The sequence below is a fragment of the Diceros bicornis genome, chromosome 5 (assembly GCF_020826845.1).
Source record: "Diceros bicornis minor isolate mBicDic1 chromosome 5, mDicBic1.mat.cur, whole genome shotgun sequence".
NCBI classification, from domain to species: Eukaryota; Metazoa; Chordata; class Mammalia; order Perissodactyla; family Rhinocerotidae; genus Diceros; species Diceros bicornis.
The window spans coordinates 68,859,714-68,880,700 of NC_080744.1; the positions used below are offsets into that span (position 1 = coordinate 68,859,714).

A 20,987-nucleotide genomic window follows, 5' to 3' on the forward strand; every position below is an offset into this window, starting at 1 on the left:
TAGGCACTCAATAAACTTTTGTTGAAATAATAAAAAGTCATGTAAGGGGTACTGTCATTTGAATACTCTTGAAGGCCCTGAAATAGAGATAAAGACAGCAGATTAGCAAGTTTAAAAATCATTCAAGGGCCCAGCCCCGTGACCGAGTAGTTAAAGTTCCGCGCGCTCTGCTTTTGGTGGCCCAGTTTCTTGAGTTCCGATCCCAGGCGCAGACCTACTCCACTCACCAGCCATGCTGTGGCGGTGTACCACATACAAAACAGAGGAAGACTGGCACAGATAATAGCTCAGGGCTAATCTTCCTAAAGCAAAAAAAGAGGAGGATTGGCAATGGATGTTAGCTCAGGGAGAATCTTCCTCAGCCAAAAAAAAAAAGAAAAACCATTCAAGTTGTTAGGATATTCTCTTTAACACTCAACCTCATGGCAAAAACCACCAACTACCAAAACAACAAACAAAAAGGCAATAGCTGTAAAACAGTAGCATGATTTTACAAAGAAAGGGAGACAAAAGAATGAAAAGACACTTTGCATAATATATGCTATCTAGCACTCTGTGGTTAATCACATTTCAGTGAGATGGAATCCAGAATTTTGACCCACTGTTTTAATATTTCAAACTGTTGTTAGCAGTGTATACAATGACTGCTTTTGGAAAAGAAAATGGTTATCTAATCTAAATGCTCTAAAAAATGGACAAATTCTTTATTATAGAAGGCAAATAATGGAATGAAAATCTCAAATTCATTAATTCAAAGACGTAACAAGAGTACACTTACAAAAAAGTCTTTATTTCTCTGATTTTGATAGTATGTTTCTATTATAACATGCAAAGAAAACTGCAGCAAAGAGCATTAAGGGGAAAAAAAGTCTTTGGAAGACAGCAAGCCTCTCTACAGGAACACTTGTAAAGAGAATAAAAGCAGGTTCCATGGATTTCCCTTCATTTTTCACAAGCTTTTCTAATATTTCTTCTTTGATGAAACTAATGAATAACTGCCACTTATCACACATCTTCTTTCAGATATGTGCCTTATATATTGCTTTCTTCTGAAGAGACAGTTCTTCAAGCTGCTCAAGTCTTTCCGCTGCAGCAATTTTTCTTATTTCTATTATACTGCATTTCTTGCATGGAATAGCATAAAAACCAATTTAATAAACTCCTTTGCTTTCCAAAGACAGTTTCCAAAAGGCGACACTACTGCATCTTAATCAATATTTTAACTATCTTTTCCATTTAGCTCCACAATCTTTACTTACTGCAATAATTCCTAATACTATAGTTTAACAGTTTAATTTGTCAGGATGATATCATATTTCCTTCTATATTACATCAATATAGAAGACAGTGAACATTTTCTCTCTAATCAATTAATTAATACTTGCTTGAGGCAGTCCACATGTCCCCAGCCTTATAATAACAACAGACATTATTTTGTTCTGCCTTTTCAGCTACTGCAGAAATTTTGTAGTCTTTAAAAAGATAATTCATTGATTTTAGGGTCTCAGATCTTTTTTTTGTGTGTGTACAGAAGGTTAAAACATATATTTTTTCCCTTACTCTAACATTTGGTTTAAAACAGTTTCCAATAAACTCTAAACCAAATAGCTTTTTAAAAGAACTAGAATTAAAATAATTGCAAATTCTGAGGATAGATGAGGTAACAATCCCAAAGGAAAAAATATACAGGCCCTATTCTTTTAGAATTCTTGAAAGACATTTCAGTTCACTTGATATTCTAAAATTACTAAAGTTGTTGAGATTTTGTAAGCTCCAAATAGACTGATTCCTTCAGTACAGACACACACACCCAAGTATTGTGGTACTTGAAAACAGAAGCCAAGGAATCAAAGTTGAGTGTTTATTACCACTTTACATGTAGTTTCTTATAAAACACTGAGAATATAGGAAATATAGAAAGTTCTTTCTTACTCATCTTTCGTCCTTTGTGAGCCAATTTTTTCCCCTACTTAAAATCTGAGCTAAATCTCCTGATCCTGCCACCATGCTTTAAAACCACAAAGAGACACCATTTTTCAATCGATGCTGAATTTAATTACAAAGAGGGAAAATGTACTAAAGTATAACTTTCACAAATGCTACATGTAAGTTACATGTAAAATTTTTTAAGGCTGAGTTGTTTTCAGGCACAGGGCTGAACCTGTAGCCTGAACCTGTAGACCAATCAAGGTCTAAGAATTTAAGATAACAATCATATCAGTTAACGTAACACCAAGTGTTTGAATACCTCAGTATGATACTTTCACTCTGGTAAGGTGAAAATGCCTCGTAATTTACGTAAAATATTGAGTCTGTAATAAACCACCTCCTTAAAAGAGCAGCTGCAGAGTTACTGTGGCATGTCAAGGCAGACAACACTACTGTATCTCACCAGGTCAAGGTTGAACATGAGTAGGGGAGCAGGGGTGGGCAATTCATGAGTCACACAAGAAAGCACGTCTATCTTGCAGACCTGAGTGGAGAATTTTAACAACGGGTTTTGAATTCTTTGAAGAATGCGTTAAGAAAATTTTGTTGAGGAGGAAATTTTCCATCTTACACAAAACTCACATAAATTCTGGAGGCTGGTGATTATCACAACTTGGTGGAATAACCTAACTTTTCACATAAAACACAATCCCAAGGCTTTAAGATACCTTCTATGCAAACGGCAACAAGCATCACCTTATGAAGCCCCCGCCGGCACAGGAAGTGGTTTGGACCCCCCAAACCATCACCCTACCCCCACAGGAAGTGAGTTATGTTTCCCCCTCCCCCAGGAGGACCTTCCTCCCCTCCCCCAAACGGAAGTGAGGCGCCCCCATTCAGTCGGCCTCAAACCGAGACAAACCAATAACAACGGCAAAAGAGGGATGATCTTCAAGGGGTGAAGGGCACCTCCACTGTGGCCACCCGCAAGCTCGCCTTGCTTACTGACCTGCTGACGATAGGGACAGGCAAGGGCCCGGGGCCTAAAGAAAGCCCCTCACACAGGACAATTCCCTGAGCCCCTCTCAATCGCCTTCACTCTTCTCCCTCCGTCGTCTCACAGCATGACAAAAATTCCTCCGCAGTACTTTATTTTGATGTCCTTTCTTTCCCTTTACCTAACCGCTTAACCACCTTCCCATAGGCAACTTCTCTTATCGCAGTAACATTTAAAGTTGTTCCAGTGAAGAGAAAAATAAAGTATTGCTCCCGATACCTTCAGAAAAATGAAGGGATTATTTTGTTCAAATGCGGCGGACTACGTGATTACGCAAGGTGAGACTTATTTTCGCAGAGGTTTCTGGGAGATGTAGTTTTTTTAATTGCTAAGGCCTGAAGCAGGTATTGGGACTTAAATTGGTGATTAATATATACTAGAGTCTTTGAAAACACATATTTTGTATATGATGGCAGGCTGACCTGGGGGGCTCCGGCACTATATAGGCCAATACTTCGTTCCCCTTTTCTTCTGAAACTTAATTGAACCTAAATTTCCCTTCACGCCGCGGTCCTGGTCGTCCCGCCCTCTTCCTTTGGCCACGCCCTCCTGAGCCAATCAGGCGCCCTCTGGATCTCTTTCTCTGGAGGTAGGAACGCGAGAGGAGGGGCCTCCCAGTGACACCTCCTGCGCGGCTGAGGCGAGACCAGGGGGAGGGCCGAGGACCCGTGTGCGCGCGCGTGCTCGCTCCTCAAGGATCGCGGCGGCGAGTGCGCGCGCGGAGGGGTGGCGCGCGGGGCTGGGAGGAGGCGGGCAGGCTGGTGGGCTGGGCGGGCGGCGGGCGCCCGGGAGCGCGCGGTGGACTCGGCGGCGGCGAGTAGTTAGTTAGTTGTTGTTAGTGTCAGTTGCTCGGCGGCGGCGGCCGCGGTCACCAGGAAGGGGACGGGACGGCCGGTGATGGTGGTCCCCGCGGCGGCGTGTGCGCCCCTCAGGTAACCGGGGCAGGGCTGCCCGCGTCCCCTGCGTTCCCTCTTCTCTCGCGCCAGCTTGTGGGACCAGGGTCGCCGCTGGGTGAGGGCGCTGACCCGGGGGAATCCGGGCGGGGCGGCGCGGGGTCTGGGTGGCGCCGCCGCGGGGACTCGGATGGCCGGTGCGTCCGGCCCGGCGCGTGCTCTCCGGCTCCGGCCACCCCCGCGCCCGCCGCCCCCGGTCCCGCCGGCGCCGCGCGCCCCGCCGCCCCGGCTCCCGCCCCCTCCCTCGGCGGCGGCGGCGGCCCCGGTAGCTCGGCGCCCCCCAGAGGAGGGAAAGTTGGGACCTGGCGGCGAGGGACGCCCCCGGGCGCGGCTGGGAGGCTGCTTGGGGAAAGTGAAGCCTGGAGGAGCTGGACGCGGGGAGGCTGGTGCAGGAAGGGCGCCTCTCGCTGCTAAGTCTACACGGACACCCGGGTCCAAACCCGGGAGGATCCGGCGCAGCCTCGCCAGCAGCGCCAGGACGAAACCCGGTGGCTCTTTGCCTGCTCCCTTCGCGCTGCGGCTTGTGAGCCCCCTAAGTGCGGGTTTGCTCGGTGGTTTGGGGATTTTGAGAGGTTGGTTTGGTCGGTTTGTTTCTCCTTTGCCCTTTGCCTCATCTGTTCTTGCAACTTTTCTTACCTCCCGCGACGAGGACTTGCCGTCTGAACCCCCTTCTCTACCCCCCTCTCCCCGCGTCCCTTGCACCATCCGTCTGAGAGCTTGATTTCATTTTTCGTCCTTTGACTGCGTTAAAGACTGCTGAGAGCAACAGGAAAGAGGAGCCCTCCCACCTTTAAATGTTACTTGCTTGCAATCCGTTGTTTTTTTTAAAGATCTAAGTTTAGGAATTTGAGAGCTGTGGAATGGAGTTATTGGAAGGCTGGCGTTGAGGGGATAGTGACGAGTTAAAGGAAAACTATGATTTCATCTTTATTGGCCTTGCTATAGAAAACCTAATACTTTTTTTTTCTGCCTCTCTTAAATGTGGTAAGATTATACGTTGAATTAAATAGTTGGAGATTTACATAAAAGGCTATTTTTAGGTCACTAGATGATGTATGTCAGCTGCTTTTCACCTGAATTGGGATTGCCTTGAGGATGCTGTTTTGGGGCCTACCTACTGATTTTTGTTAAGCCACAATGTCTTTTTTTCCTGATAAATGAAGTGATGTAGTAATGTGTGTAGTCGGAGAACCCATATTGCTCTCCGAAGTGTGAAAGTGAAAAACATGAATTATCCTCAGGGGTAAAACTTTCTTTGAACAATCTTGGATACTTGCTTCATGATGGCTTCTCCTGTAATCGCAGAGCATTTCTAGATAGCTCAATTCACTGAGTACCTTAATTACTTTCTGAAGTGCCTGGCGTTTCTTCTCTTGGGTCACTCGTTTAGTAAACTATATAATGGCAGGTATGGTACATTTTCTTGGCTTCAAAGATGGGAGTTACAGTCTCAGCCTGGAGATTAACAGTTAACAATGGAAGCAGAATTCATACCATTGCTAGTGAGTTTTGGCTATGACCAACTCACAAACTATGTGAAAAAACAAACATCTTTCCGTCGCTGTCGGAGAGGAAGAGGGGCAAATATTTTATCATGTCTTTATTTTGGAGACTCTAACATGAGTATATTATGTGGGAAAAAATGTCGTTATTTTCTTTAAGACTTTTTGATGTGTGGTCCTCCTCTCTACTCCTTACCCCCCATTTAGGGGCTGACATTTATGTTTGGCTGGGTTCCAGGATGGGAAGAAAAGTATTTTGGCGAAAGGAAAAGATAAGATCGCTTTGAACTCTTGTGATACTATGACTATTCATTTTACCCAGTGTTAATATAGAGAAACTTCCTCAATCATGTTCGTACCCCATTAACATTCTGTCAGAATTCATTTTTAGGAGTCTATCCTGAGGCCCATAAAAAAATAATGCCACTTCATAACTGTTCCTGACAATCACATTAAAAAATGTGTTCCTGGAATGCATTATACGTGTACTCATATAAACATTTATCTTTGTAAATTTATGGTAATGTAAATATTTAAGTCTGAGAGCTTAAAAACTTTTATTTGCCTATTTGCATACATGTTTTTCAACATCTAGCAGTGCCAACCATATTTGCCAAATAAGCATCAGCCATAAATTCTTGTTTTGGCACATTTCATATAATAACTCTTCTAAATTGCTCCATGGTGAAGCATCATGAGATTAGCATTTGCTTCATGAGAGAGATTTGTTGTTGTTTTTAACTGTAATGATGTGCTGTTTAAGTGGAACAGGTGCTGGGCTCTAGCTGTTTGTGTTGAAACCTGCCAAATCATACTCTTTTGTTGGATGAGTTGTTTAAGTAATTTAGGAACCAGACTGTGGCCCCTGGCATGCCAAGTGTGAGTTCAAGGCTCCATATCACTGCTGCAAATCCCTATTTTTCACTGTAAGAGGCAAGTGTGTGTCATGAGCTTTATTTCCTCATTGCTGTTCTCTCTAATTCCCACTCCAGCACCCTAGTCCTTTTGTTGCTAGAGCTCCTGGAAAAGTCTAGGCTCCCTCACTGCTGGTTTGTTTTTCCTGGAGAACTAGAAATTCTAAATAACTTTCAGGCCAGGAATAGGTAATTCATCTTTGTTTGACAAATTTTTTGATTGCCTTTTAAGTGGTAGGCATGGTGGTAGGCCCTGAGTGTATGTAGAATGATAGTCCTTTTTGCAAGGATTGTCCAGTTTAGGAGGAGAAGATAGCTGATAATCAATAATTACAATGTGGTGTGATATAGACAGAGGTGTAAGCAGATTCCTATGGATGGGAAGCACAGAGGAGGGGTAGTTGACTAAGACTTGAGGTCTTGGGGTGGGGAAGTGTCCTGAAATGCATCTTAGTGGGTTATCTGAGCTAACCTTCAAAAATACATAGGAGTTAACTAGGTTCGGAGAGAGGGAAAGGACATTTTAGACAGTGCTGTCCTATAAAATTAGAATATGAGCCACAAATTTGTCACATATATATTTTAAAATTTTCTGGTAACCACGTTAAAAAAAGTAAAAAGTGAAATTAATTTTAATAATTTATTTTACCTGATATAGACAAAATGATATCATTTCAACATGTAATCAATATTAAAACGTGTATTATTCAGATATTTGATGTTCCGTTTTTCATACTAAGTCTTCAGAATCTGGTATGTATTTTACACTTACAACACATCTCAGTTTGCACTAACCACAGTCAAGCACTCAGTAGCCACAGGTAGACAGCACATTTTTAAAACAGGAGCTGATGAAGTCGTAAGAAGCCAGATCACTGAATGCCTTATGAACCAAGCTAAGGAGCTTTAACTTTATCCTGAGGCTGTGAGGGTTTAGTGGGGGAAAAAAATTATACTGTGATAGAATCAGGTTTGTGTTTTAGATCTATCATGCTGGCAGTGAAGTGAAGGCTGGATTAGAGAAGGGCAAAACTGGAAGCTGACCAGTTAAGAAGCCATTCCAGTTGAGAAATGATGAGGGATGTAGAAGAGGGGTGGATGTATGAGAGATTTAGGAAGTTTTATCAACAGGGTAAGTAATCAGATCATGGAGTTGAGCAAGATTGAAGATTTAGGATTAGTCCCACATTTCTGTTGTGAGCTCCTGAGTGAGCAGGCAACTGAAGAGAAGCCAACCAACCATCTGTGCCAGACAGACCAAAGATGAAAAAAGGAAACTATGAGAGATTTGTCACGGAAGCCGAGGGAGGAGACTATTTCAAGGACTAGGAGTGGTCAACACTGTATCCTGGATGAAAGGCCAAGTAAGATAAGGACTGAAGGAAGTCTAAGACTTGGTGATTAAGATGTCTTTTGTAACTTCAGCTAGAGCAGGTAGCTACATTGTAATGCATTGAGGGGGTTGAATAGTGAATGACAGCTAGAAGTGTAGCTAATTAAGAGGGATACAGTGTTTTCAACAAAGGACTGAAGGAAAGAGTATAGGTGGAGGGAGATGCAAGGGATTTAGAGAAGTTTACTCCCCTCTTTTTTTAAATTAAGAGGGTCTTGGGCATGCTTCTATGGGATTGGAAAGAACCAGTGGAGAGGAGAAACTGAAGGAGAGGAGAAGGAGGGAGAGGGAAATAGAAGGGGGGTGCGGAGAGAGGTGATTGGTGGAGCCAAGGATTTGGAGGCAGTAGGAGGAGATGGGATCCAAGCATAGGCAGAGAAATTGGCCTTGGGTAGGAGGTGGTTTTCCTTTGCCAGTGAGCAGAAAGACAGGAGGTTAAAGTTGGAGGCCTTGTAAATAAATTTCTAACTGACAGGGGAAGGAAGGAGAATGAGTTGATGACTTGTCTGCTGTTGTTTTTGAGTACCTGCTAAGAATGAAGAGGAACATGATGGAATAGGGGTTCTAAAAAAAGAGTATATGAGTTTATAACAGCTTCAGAGGGAGGGAGGGAGGGAGAGGGAGAAAGAAAGATGCACAGACACATGACTAGGAAAATAAAGAAGGATTGTTAGCAGCATTGAGGATCCATTTGAGGTTGTAGACCTTGGGTTTGTAGGGGTACTAATTTGCATGGTTGTTTGATTTTTCTCCAGCAGTGATCACTCTGGGTATAGCTGAAGAAACCATTTAATACTGGCAAGAACTCATAAGATAGGTACTGTTATTCTCCTTGATTGTAAGATAAACAGCTGGGATTCGAACCCTGGTGTTTGAATTCCAAGCCCAGGCTGTTATCCATTGCTTTGCAGATGCCTGCCTCATAAGATATCTGAAGGACAGTTGGTTGAGGGAATTAATGTTTTTGAGGATGGTGACTGAAATGAAGAACTATGGAGTCCAGGCTGGATCTGAGCAGGAATCCTGAAAGGAGTGATTCTATTGGGGGAAAACGAAGGGCATGAAGTGCTAGAGGTCAGTGTGAAGCTGAAGAGCCAGTGAGGAGGGAGCAATAATATTAGCTTTTGTTTGTGGAGTACCTACTATGTGCTAGACACTTCAATAGCTTATTTCTAATTCTAACACTAACTCTACAGTGTAAGTGTTGTTAATATTATGGTCTTCCCTTTGTCATTCTCCTTCAGATGAAGAAACTGAGGATTAGAGAGGTTAAATAACATGTCCAGAGACACACACTATCTAGTGATGGAACCAGGGTTCAAAGCCCATTCTTCTTCAAACCACATTCTTCTTAAGTAAGTAGATAAGAGAGAAAATGCAGTAATGATGACAAGTGGTAGACAGACGCTGGGATATTTAATTTAGGATTTCAGAAATGAATCATTCATTTAACAAATGTTTGTTAAGCATTAAAATGTGCCAGGCATTGTTCTAGGCGTGCAGGTTACAGTAGTGAACCAAACAGACAAAAATCTCTGCCCTCATGGATCTTACATTCTAGAGAGGGTGAGACAGGCATTAAACAAAATAAGTAAGTTATTGTTATAGTTATTGTTATGTTAGAAGGTGATAGATAGGTGCTGTAGAGAAAAATCAAGCAGGCAAGAGAGATAGGAATGCCAAGGGATTTGTGCACTTTTAAAGAGGATGTCTGGGAAGGACTTGGTGAGAAGTGAGCAAAGACAGGAAGGAGATTAGGAGGCACATTAGGTAGAAGAAACATTTTAAATTTGCCCTGAAGCAGAGGTGTGCGTGGTGTATTCCCAGAACTCTAAGAGGCCAGTGCACCTGGACTGGAGTGAATAGAAGAGTAGATGGTGGTCAAGTCAGAGAAATCTAGATTACATGGAGCCTGTAGGCCATTGTAAGGACTTGGATGTTTACTTTGTGAGATGGGAACCATGACAGGGTTTTGAGCAAAGGAGTGGCATGATTATATTGATGCTTTAAAAACTTCCCTCTGGCCACAGTGTTGAAAGTAGTCTAAGGAGGTAAAGAGTAAAAGCAAGAAGACCAGTTAGGAGGCTCTCTTTAAAAATACAGTTGAGAGAGAGTGGTGTCTTGGACCAGGGAATTGCTGAGAAGTGATTGGATCTGGATATATATTTTAAACTTTTTATCATGAAATAATTTTAGATTTACAGAAGAGTTGAACAGATAGCACATAGAGTTCCCTTATACCAGTTTGTCTCAACCTCTGCACTATTGACATTTTGGACTAGATAATCCTTTGTTGTGGGGGGTTGACCGTGTGCAGTAGAATGTTAAGCAGCATTGCTGCTCTCTAGCCTCTAGATGCCAGTACCACTCCCTCAATTGTAACGATCAAAAATGTCTCTAGACATTGCCAAATGCCCTCTGTGGGGCAAAATTGCTCCTATTAAAAACTGCTGCCATGTACCCTTCACCCTGTTTCCCCAATGTTAACATCTTACATAACCATAGTACATTTATTAAGCTAAGAAATTAATATTGGTACAATGCTTCAACCAAACTCCAGACTTTGTGTTTCACTAGTTTTTCCACTAATATCCTTTTTCCATTCCATCATCCAAACCAGGATACTACATTGCTTTTAGTTGTTGTCTCCTTTATCTCTTCCAATGTGTGACAGTTTCTTGGTCTTTCTTTGTCTTTTATGACTTTGATACTTTTAAAGAGCACTGGTCAGGTATTTTGTAGAATGTTCCTCACTTTGGGTTTGTCTGAAGTTTTTTCATGATTAGACTTGGGTTATGGATTTGGGGGGAAGAATACCACAGAAATGAAGTGCCCTTCTTATCACGTCGTATAGGAGATACGTGATACCAACATGAGTTATCACTGGTGCTCACTTTGTTAAGGTAATTTCTGCCAGATATCTCCACTGGAAAGATTGTTATTTATTATTAAAATTTTTAAATTTAGTATTTAATATTTATTTGTTAACATTTATCATAATTATTTAGTGTTTATTTTTACTTAATGTTTTAAATTTAAATTTATTTTATTATAACAAATTTATTATTTTTCCATGTCCATATTCTGTTCATTACAAGCTACTAAGTCTAGTCCACACTCAAGGGGAGGGGAATTAAACTCCACTTCCTGGAGGGAGGAGTATCAAAGAATTTGTGGACATATATTAAAACCACCACAGTAGTTGGTAAATATTTTGAGGGAGATACTTTGAAACTTTGCCAGTATCCTATTTCTGCCCACTACTTTTAGCATTCATCAGTGGATCTTGCCTGCAGTAATTATTGCTGTGGTGTTCTAAAAGTACTTTTATATTTCCCTCATTCTTTCTACATTTATTTATTTATTTTTTTTATTTTGTGTGAGGAAGATCAGTCCTGAGCTAACATCCATGCTAATCCTCCTCTTTTTGCTGAGGAAGACTGGATCTGAGCTAACATCTATTGCCAATCCTCCTCCTTTTTTTCCCTTTTTCTCCCCAAAGCCCCAGTAGATAGTTGTATGTCATAGTTGCACATCCTTCTAGTTGCTGTATGTGGGACGCGGCCTGAGCATGGCCAGAGAAGCGGTGCGTTGGTGCGCGCCCGGGATCCGAACCCAGGCCGCCAGTAGCGGAGTGCACGCACTTAATCACTAAGCCACGGGGCCGGCCCTTTCTACATTTATTAATTGGAATTCTTCTGTAAGGAAGGCTTGTCCCTTCTCATCTATCTTTCTATCTATTTAATCATTTATATCAGTTCCAACTCATGGATATTTATTTTATTCTTGTTCTTAACATTGAATTATAATTCAGTGCTGTCATTCTTTATTTTGTTGCCCAAATTATTCCAGCTTTGGCCATTGGGAACTCTTTTAGGTTGACTTCCGTGTCCTTTGAGGTAATCCTGTACTTTGTGTGTGTACATGTACACTTCTCTATTCTCTGGCACTACTAGATGCTTCAGGCTTGTCTTATATTTTTCGTGCCCCAGCCCTAGACTCATTTCTCCAAGAAGCCCTTGTTCCTTTTATTGGAGAATAGTATTTTGAGGCCAAGATCTGGATGCTAGGTGTGCTTGTTTGCTACTGGAGTGTCGCGCTTCTAGGCACCCTAGCGGACAGAGAGCTAGGAAATATATGTATGTATGCGTACATATGTATGTATACTATGTATCCACACATATCTATATTTATTTCTGTATATAAAAATAAGCATGCATTCATACCTATATCTCTAACTGGATATGCTTTGATCCAAGTAGGTTTGCTGATAAATTGAATGTGAAATGTGTAAAGAGAGGAGTTAAGGATGAATCCAAGGTTTTTAGCTTGAGCGACTGGAAGGATGGAGTTGTCATTAACAGAGACGGGAAGACTGTGGGCAGAGCAGGTTTCTGGGGAGAATTCAAGAGTTCTTTTCCAGACTGGCTATGTTTTTGAGATGTCTAATAGACATGCTAATAGAGATGTCAAGTCAGTAGTTGAACATCTGAATCTAGGTTCAGAGGAGAGGGGTCTAGGTTGGATACATTTGGGAGTTGTCAGTATATCACCTGAGGAGTGAGTGTAGATAGAGAAGAGATTCAAGGACTGAACCCTGGGGCATTCCAGTCAGAGAGATGAAGAGGAGCAGTTCTGCAAAATGATAAGGATTGGGGTGTGGCTGTAGGATGGATTTCATATCCATCATTAATAAACACTTATTCAGTACCTGTTATTTGCCAAGGCACTGAGCTGTTTTGGGGGTTAATATTACTTCCTTCTTCTGTAAATTTATGATCTAAGATGAAACAAATTACAGAGAGTAGCAGTGGAAGGCAAATACCAGATAATGGTGCAAATATAATATACTAGAGAAGCTTGTTAGAGTACATGGACATAAGAAACGATGAACTCAAACATGTGCGAGCTATATATAAACACTGATGTGTGTGTGTCAGTCAAGAAATTTGTCAGAGTTGCATGCATACACTAGTAATTATCCACAAGCAGAAGCTCCTCTGTATGTTGACCTTGGTTTCATAGGTTCCTTCTGCTCTTGGTCCCCTGCCATTATAAGGTCTTGGGTTGGTAATTGTGCCTATAGACATTGGCTGTCAATTAAGCCACTCAGTGAACTGGTTAGGAGGTTTTCTGCTGCACTTGATTTTTTAACTTTTGGCTCTCTGGAATGTGAGTTTCACAATCAGTGGGATTCAACTCAAAGACTGCTTAAAATAAAATGTCCGTGTAAAATGAAGCAGAAGTGGCCTTACTGTCTTCTGTGAATATACTTATTTTTTTTTATAATTTTATTTACTTATTTATTTTCCCCCCAAAGCCACAGTAGATAGTTGTATGTCATAGTCGCACATCCTTCTAGTTGCTGTACGTGGGACGCGGCCTCAGCATGGCTGGACAAGTGGTGCGTCGGTGCACGCCCGGGATCCGAACCTGGGCCGCCAGCAGCGGAGCGCGAGCACTTAACCGCTAAGCCACGGGGCCGGCCCTATACTTATTTTTTTGACTGCTTCTTTTATGGATGGTCTTAGACATTTCACATTTATGATTTGGTTATTAAAGTCATACCCAAAATACAATTATAGAACTTTAAAAGTAATTTAAGTATGTAATATAGCAAATTGAAGTTTTAGTAAAATATTTTAATTTCAACTCCTTTGCACTAAAAATGGATGGGCTTTCATTGCCAGCTGATAAGGGGTGGTATAACATGAGACAGGCAAATAGTACCTATCGAGTAATTACTTGTCAATCACTCTTTAGGAACTGTAAGAAAAATATGATTATTTACTGTATAGGATAGGGAGCAGAGTATCGCAGAATTCCATTCTCAGTTCTACCTCTCGATGGCTGGCAAAGCTGTTATCCATTGTATGTACTGGTGTGTTGTATTTATTAATTGTGAGAAACTTGAGCATATTTATATGCCGAGTGGAAAGAGACTGCCTTGACTGCAAAGACTTTGCCTTGTTAGCACAGTCCCTCACACGTAATGTGTCCTCAAATAGTTGTTGAATGAAGGAATTACATTAGATACTTCACTCTTATAAAGTGACACATGAAGAGTTATTTAGCTTGTTTTGAGAAAACTTAAGATACTGAAAACTTCAATTGTCTAAGAGTTAGAGCAAAATAAACTAAATCTGTATGGTAACATCCTCATTTTAGGGTAAGCCAAGCAAATAGTACTACTCTGTAAAACATGATCACTATTCTTCCAGGAGTAGTCAAGAATTCTGATTCGGGAGTCAAACTGACTGAATTTGAATCCTGGCTCAACTACTTACTTACCAGGCATGTGACCTTAAGTTAGTTTCTTAACTATGCTTCAGTTTTTTCATTTGTAAAATGGGGATAATACTTGTACCTACATTATGGGATTGTGAGGTGAAATAAGAATATACAGGAAGCACATAAGTGTTTGACATATAATAAGTGTCCAATTAATTTTAACTTGTTCTAAAAATGCTGAGAGACTAATATCTTAAGGTTTTTCATTTTCTAGAAATTCACATGTGCTGAGTGATAAGTAAAGGAAAAATAAAAAAACCCTATGTGAACAAGGAAAAAAGACTGATGGGGGAAGTATCCCAGTATATTCATAGTGATGTGTTGAAAATATAAATAAAAGGTTTTCTACTTTTTGCTGTCTCTATTTTTTCCCTGTTAATTTGTTTAGCAGATTTTTATTAAATATTTAACTATAAGCCAGACACTGGGCTTTCATGAGCATATGACTTTTTGAGAGTCAGCATCACATTGTGGTTCAGAGCATGGATTCTGGACCCAGTCTGCCTGGGACTGAATCTTATCTTTGCCACTTACTAGCTGTGTGATCTTTGGAAAATTTTTTTTCTATGCCTTAGTGTTCTCATCTGTAAAATGGGGATAATGATAATACCTACCTCAGAGGGTTTTTAATAAGGTAATATTTGAAAAGTGCTTAAAATAATGCTCGGGGCATAGTAAGTATGATCTATTTGTTGAATAAAGTAAATAAAGGATGGTAGAAATATTACATTTAAAAATTAATGAAAGATTTTAGCTGTCTAGTGTATTTATAGGTTTATCCACATCAGGTAGACTCTTTCTTTTCTTAGCTTTTAGAGAAAAGTTTTCCTCTTACGCCCTTAACTCTGCCTCTCTGAGCTGCTTTGGTTCTGTTGATGGTGGAGGAGCAGGAAAACTATGTTTTCTCATTAAATCCTTTATGTGACAGGAGCACTTTTCATTGTTTAACGAACGTTACAACGTCCCCCCCCCCCAGTAATTTTCAAAGCAGATTCAGTTACTTTTGTTATTACAAGAGTGGACACCACGGTATACCTCTTAAACATTTTTTAATAATGAGTTGAATATTTCAAATGCTGAGAAACTGCCTTCTTCCCAGGTGTGCAACAGTTTTTATAGATTTTATTTGGGGATGAAGTAGGAGTAATTGTGGGCGTTTGTGCGAAAGAAGACTTAAGACGTTGGAGAAACTGTAGAAAGTATTTTCCTAATGCCAGTTCTCTCCTTGACTTGAAAAATTATTTTTGTGGCAATATCCCTAGACTGTTTTTCAGCATTTGTCTTTTGGGGACCAGCTACATTCACGATGTTAAAACCTCACAACTAAATATTTTAGGTAGACTGCCAGATCTTAATTCAGCTATTGGTCCTGAAGTTAAAAGAGATTGTTGGTTTCCAGATTCAATGAGGAAGTTAGTATAATGTAAGAGTGATGAGAGAGAAAGAAGAGAAACCTGTAGTTTGATAATCTTGTTTTTCTTCTCTGTAGTGTAAGAGCAAATTTACATTGTTTTTTATATAATCCTTTCCATACAAATGCATTCCATACATTGTGGAATGATAGCGTCAGTGAATATGTAAACTGCACCATCAGTATCACAGAAGTAATTTATAAATACAGTACTTCCTATTTTAGGGAGTTGAACTTTAATTATTGACTTAGATTTTATTTCACGTGTTTTTTTATTAAACATATGCAAATAAAATTTGAATTCTATTATAAATGCAACTTATAGTTCTACTGTCAGTTTTGCATTCCAGAAGTCTAGCAAAAAATCTCATCATCTAGAAAAGCATATGCTTTGTATTCTTTTGTAAAAGACAGCTACAGGGCTTTGTAGCTGCATGAATGCTGACCCTCTCTTATCTCCTTTGGGACTGTGTGGTCTGGGTTTTCAGGGACTAGCTGTCTGACCAGGAAACCGAGTCCCACTGTACAGAATGACTTCCCTCTCAGTCTCTGTGTCCTTTTTGGCTGCAGATCTGAAGTGGAGTTTGATATGCCTATTGTACTATACATCTTGAAAAAATTAATAGCTTTTATGATAGGAAAAAAAGTTAACTTTTATTGTAGAAAAAATTGGAGAAATATAGAATAAGTAAAAAGGAGGAAATCTGTTATTCTGTCATCCAGAGATACCCAGTACTAATAATTTGGTGCCTTTTTTCCCCATTTTTTGGTGTGTATATGCATTTCAAATACCTAATTGACATCATACTGTATATAGTGGAGATACAGTTTATGTATCAGTGCAGTAAGCTGGTCGTACTGTGAGAGGCATGCTGCAGAAGTTGAGACTGGCTGAGGAGATAGTAGATTCATGCTTACTGCAGGAGATGCTTTTTATTTAGAGGAATTGGTATTTTTCTCTTTTTCATATTGCTAAACTAAATTTGAATAACTTACATGCATGTTTGAAGCAGCTTCACTTTTTAATAATCTTATATCCTCCTTTTTTTCTGATAATATATTGTAGACATTTTCCTATCTCGTTAAAAAATCCTACCTCTTCCGCACTCCATGTTCACTTTCTGATAGATGGAGGACTGGCAATAATATAGGATATGTTAGTTGAATAGGCCCTTGATATTCTCACAGAATATGTCTCAAATCTTTTGGGCATATTTTAGAGTAGTGCTGTCCAATAGAAATAATGCATGCCACATAGGTAATTTCAAATTTTTTAATAGCCACATTTTAAAAAGTACAAAGAAACAGGTAAAATTAATTTTAATGATATATTTTATTTAATCGAGTATAACTAAAATATTATCATTATAACATATACTCAATATAAAAATTTATTGAGTTGTTTAACAATCTTATTTTTCTTACTAAGTCTTGAAAATCTAATGTATATTTTCCACTTAACAGCACATCTCAGTTCAGTCTAGTCACATTTCGAGTGCTCAGTAGCCACATGTGGCTAATATTAGCACAGTCCTAGAACATATAATTTCTTGCATAAAATGCAATAAAATGGCACTTTGCAGGTACTCTGGAGAGGGGTATAATGAGAAGAAAACAGCAAAGCCAAGTTACACCGTGGATACTGAGCACTAATTTTGATGTCTCATGAAATTTTAAACCTTTGCCTTAATAAAATTACATATTCCTTTATTTATGGACCTTCATGCCACACAATAATGTTAAATTTGTAATTGTCTAAGGGTCTACTGGTTATACTACTTGTAGTAATTCTCAGAATAGTCAGAAAGACCAATTCCATATTCCAAGGATTTTGGATAGCTGGGAGTTTGCAAGTATACCTTGTGATTTAAGACCTGAGGATAAATAAATTTTATCCTTCCTTGTAGAGTATACCTTTATGAAGTGAGAAATAAACACATACATGCATGTATATGTGCATATATAAATTATATATCTATATATATGTAAACACATGCAAACACATTTATCATAATCTTTATTACTCTTAAGAAACAATAGCAATTAAAATCATTCTTTTCTTTTTATTATTTATTTATTTATTTATTTATTTTTGAGGAAGATTGGCCCTGAGCTAACATCTGTTGCCAATCTTCTTCCTTTTTTCCCTTTTTTCTCCCCAAAGTCCCAGGAGATAGTTGTATGTCATAGTTGTATATCTTTCTAGTCGCTCCGTGGGATGCCGCCTCAGCATGGCTTGATGAGCAGTGCGTAGGTCCACGCCTGGGATCCGAACTAGTGAACCCCAGGCCGCCGAAGTGGAGTGCTTGAACTTAGCCGCTACGCCACTGGGCTGGCCCCATTCTTTTCTTTTTAAAATGAATTTGTGGTACGATAAGAAAGATCTGGCATGATCAGGAAGATTCCTAAAGTTAGTGATATAAACTAAATATATAATACATACTAGAAGAGTATTGAAGAAGCTTTGTTTTTAATTTAGTTTGTGATGATGTGAAAAAATTCCTTAACATCTCTAAGCTTTATTTTGTTCTGTAAGATGGACATAATCCTACTGTTTTTTCTTTATGTGATTTTGATTATCAAATGGGATGAATGGAGGCTAAAGGGACGTGTCTTATTCATCTTGATGTCCCCAAGACTTAGTATAAGGTCTGACACACTGACACCCAATAAATATTGAATTCAAAGGCTGAATATATGTAAAAGAACTTTTTAAACTGAAAGTGCTGCAAGTGGAAGTTATTATGTTTACTTGGTTTGTACTATTTCTTCTTATTTAAGCTCTTTACTGGAATATGAGAACTGTAATAATTAATATTTGTGCATACAATCAATAAATAGGATTGCCTGTTGTGGTTGTATTTTTACCATTAATATTTTATTCATCAGATCTTGTCTGTAAATAAGTGTATCTCTAAAATATGTTATAATTATCATGTTTTAAAGAGTGTCTAGCACTTAAATATCTTCATCTCTGTTTAAACAGTTAAAAATTTTTGTTGTTGGGAGATAGACATGACTGTTTTCACTGTACCCAATCTTTATCAGCTTAAAATTCAGCCTATTTGAGACAGAAATGCAAGCTCATTGCATGCCAAAATTGTGGAGGCAAAGTAGCAATATTTTAATTACTGGAATGTATAATTTAATTACTGGTCTAATTACCAGAAAATGCCCCAAATAAGAATGGTTTTCTTATTTCTATAATAATGAAACTCCATCTTTTTCTTCCACAAGGGATGCAGCACTTCATAAATGCTTAATGTAGAAGTAAAACAAAATCATAATTCAAGAGCAAATAATGTCCACCCAGAACAGCATTTCAAAGTGATCTTCATGAAAACATTAGCTTTTTCTAGCATCAGCTATGAGTTTCTGTAACTGCCCACTCACTGAGTCATCTGTAGCAATTGAAAATTTGGATATTTCTCATTTTTTTAGGGTATATTTTTTGATAAAGTGGCTTCCTTTTATCTCTCATGAATGAAGTAAGCAAGCTTTATATAGAATAGCATGTGCAGTGTGACAGTATGCCTTATTGTTTTCTGGGAGTACGTGAGGAACTTGAGGAAGGAATTGAATGTTGTCCGTGTACTCAGACACCATTAACTAAATGATACACTCTGGGAGTAGTTGGCAGAGTTTTCTTTTTTTTTTTTTTAATTTTTATTTATTTATTTTTCCCCCAAAGCCCCAGTAGATAGTTGTATGTCATAGCTGCACATCCTTCTAGTTGCTGTATGTGGGACGCGGCCTCAGCATGGCCGGAGAAGCGGTGCATCGGTGCGCACCCGGGATCCGAACCCGGGCCGCCAGCAGCGGAGCGTGCACACTTAACCGCTAAGCCATGGGGCCGGCCCAAGGCAGAGTTTTCTGTTTTCATTATATTCCCCCACTTCTACCTTCACCCAAAACCTTTGAGTATCTTTGGCTATTTGGTGATAGAAAGGTAAATCATACTCAATTTTTCTCCATGTGACAGTAAATGTTAAAATTGTTGGTATGAAGAAATATAGTACATATTACTAAAAGAGATATATGCAGTGACAGTGTAGACCACTTGGCCGAATGAAAAAGGAGTGATCTGTTGATTGAATGAAATGATTGCCCTCAATCAAAGAAAGATTCTTCTCTTGTGTTGTTGATCTTTTCTCCCTGGTGGCTAAATATGCATTTTTAAGTGATTCTGTTACAAAAGAATCCTCTGCTTATTTCTATTCCATTCTGAATTTTACTCTTTGGTTTTGTGCTCAGGCACAAGAGAAAGAGGATTGAAATCTTGGTCTTTTTCTTTAATTTTGCTGCTAATTTATCTTGTATCTGCTCATTCTTAGCTTAGGAAACAATAATAATTGTTTAAAGCAAGATGTTCACCTCATGACTATTGTAATCTAGTTTAGCTCATGCATTTGACAATAAGCTCTGTATTTATTTTTGGTTCTTTCATGTCAGTGTCTGACTGATGAAGTTCAAATAAATAATAATCTGTGGAAAATAAAAAAAAAATATGTTCATATGTGATTTGGGAATTTAGTTGACCCATGAGCTACCATTTTTGTGTTGAATTTTTTAAGAAGCAGAAGAAAAGGAAGATGATTTGAGTTACATAAGTACTTTTCATACCCTTCACAATTATGTTGTGACTAGTGCAGATTGACTGTCATGGTGATATTTCAATTTCTGGTCCTTGGGTCTCATTTCTGAGAAAATATTGACAGAGCAAGAAGGCTATACATTCTTAAGGTTTAGTGCTACAGTTGAACCACTGCTTGAATTGCCAGCAAATTGAACTGTTAGGAGGAAAAGAAGTGGTATGTATAGCAAAACTTTTCTCTAGGAAAGAAAACAAGTTGCTCATTTTTATAAGGTGATTATTTTGGAGATAGTAGTTTGCATTTTGAGGTTATTGTGAACTGTTAATCCATAAAACACATTTATAGTAAATGAGTTACAGGGTATGTGTGAAAGTACTTCTTATATCTAGTCTAGTTCCAGTAGCTTAGAATATGCATTTTGAAAGTATAAGATTTGTTTTGATGCACTCCTTTTAGAGTTTAAATTTTCCAAGTTCATGTCATTTATCGTAGAATATAAGTTTTTTGGGGGGTCTAAATGCTATGTCAGTTATTCTGACTATTCAGATAAGATTGTTTTTTCTGTTCATTTGGAATGTTAAGGCCCAAATGCTAAATATTGGATGTTTATCTGGTTTTAGAGATAATTTCTTTAGAAATGTTTTTAAACAAGTGATAGGTGAATAATACCTCAGAACAAATCAAACAATATAGCAATATATGGAAAAAGAAGCCGGGGCTGGCCCCGTGGCTTAGCAGTTAAGTGCGTGCGCTCCGCTACTGGCGGCCCGGGTTCGCATCCAGGGCGCGCACCGATGCACCGCTTGTCTGGCCATGCTGAGGTGGCGTCCCACATACAGCAACTAGAAGGATGTGCAACTATGACATATAACTATCTACTGGGGCTTTGGGGGAGAAAAAGGAGGAGGATTGGCAATAGATGTTAGCTCAGAGCCAGTCTTC

The 20,987-nt window shown here is 39.3% G+C and overlaps 2 protein-coding genes across 12 annotated transcripts in view; one reads left to right on the plus strand and one right to left on the minus strand.

Annotated features, from left to right (window-relative positions):
* The window catches only part of HMG20A (high mobility group 20A), a 74,702-nt gene extending 71,499 nt beyond the window's left edge, over positions 1 to 3,203 (minus strand). The window contains exon 1 of the mRNA XM_058542127.1: positions 2,939 to 3,203. The gene's annotated coding sequence lies outside the window, so the exon portion shown is untranslated. The remainder of the gene's footprint in view (positions 1 to 2,938) is intronic.
* A 574-nt stretch (positions 3,204 to 3,777) lies between these two features.
* PEAK1 (pseudopodium enriched atypical kinase 1) overlaps positions 3,778 to 20,987 on the plus strand; it is a 319,364-nt gene continuing 302,154 nt past the window's right edge. For 10 of the 11 annotated variants that reach the window (XM_058542131.1, XM_058542137.1, XM_058542133.1 and 7 more), the window contains exon 1: positions 3,778 to 3,918. The gene's annotated coding sequence lies outside the window, so the exon portion shown is untranslated. Of the gene's footprint in view, positions 3,919 to 4,248; positions 4,512 to 20,987 lie in introns of those variants that run through there. The other variant, XM_058542129.1, reaches the window with a different exon arrangement.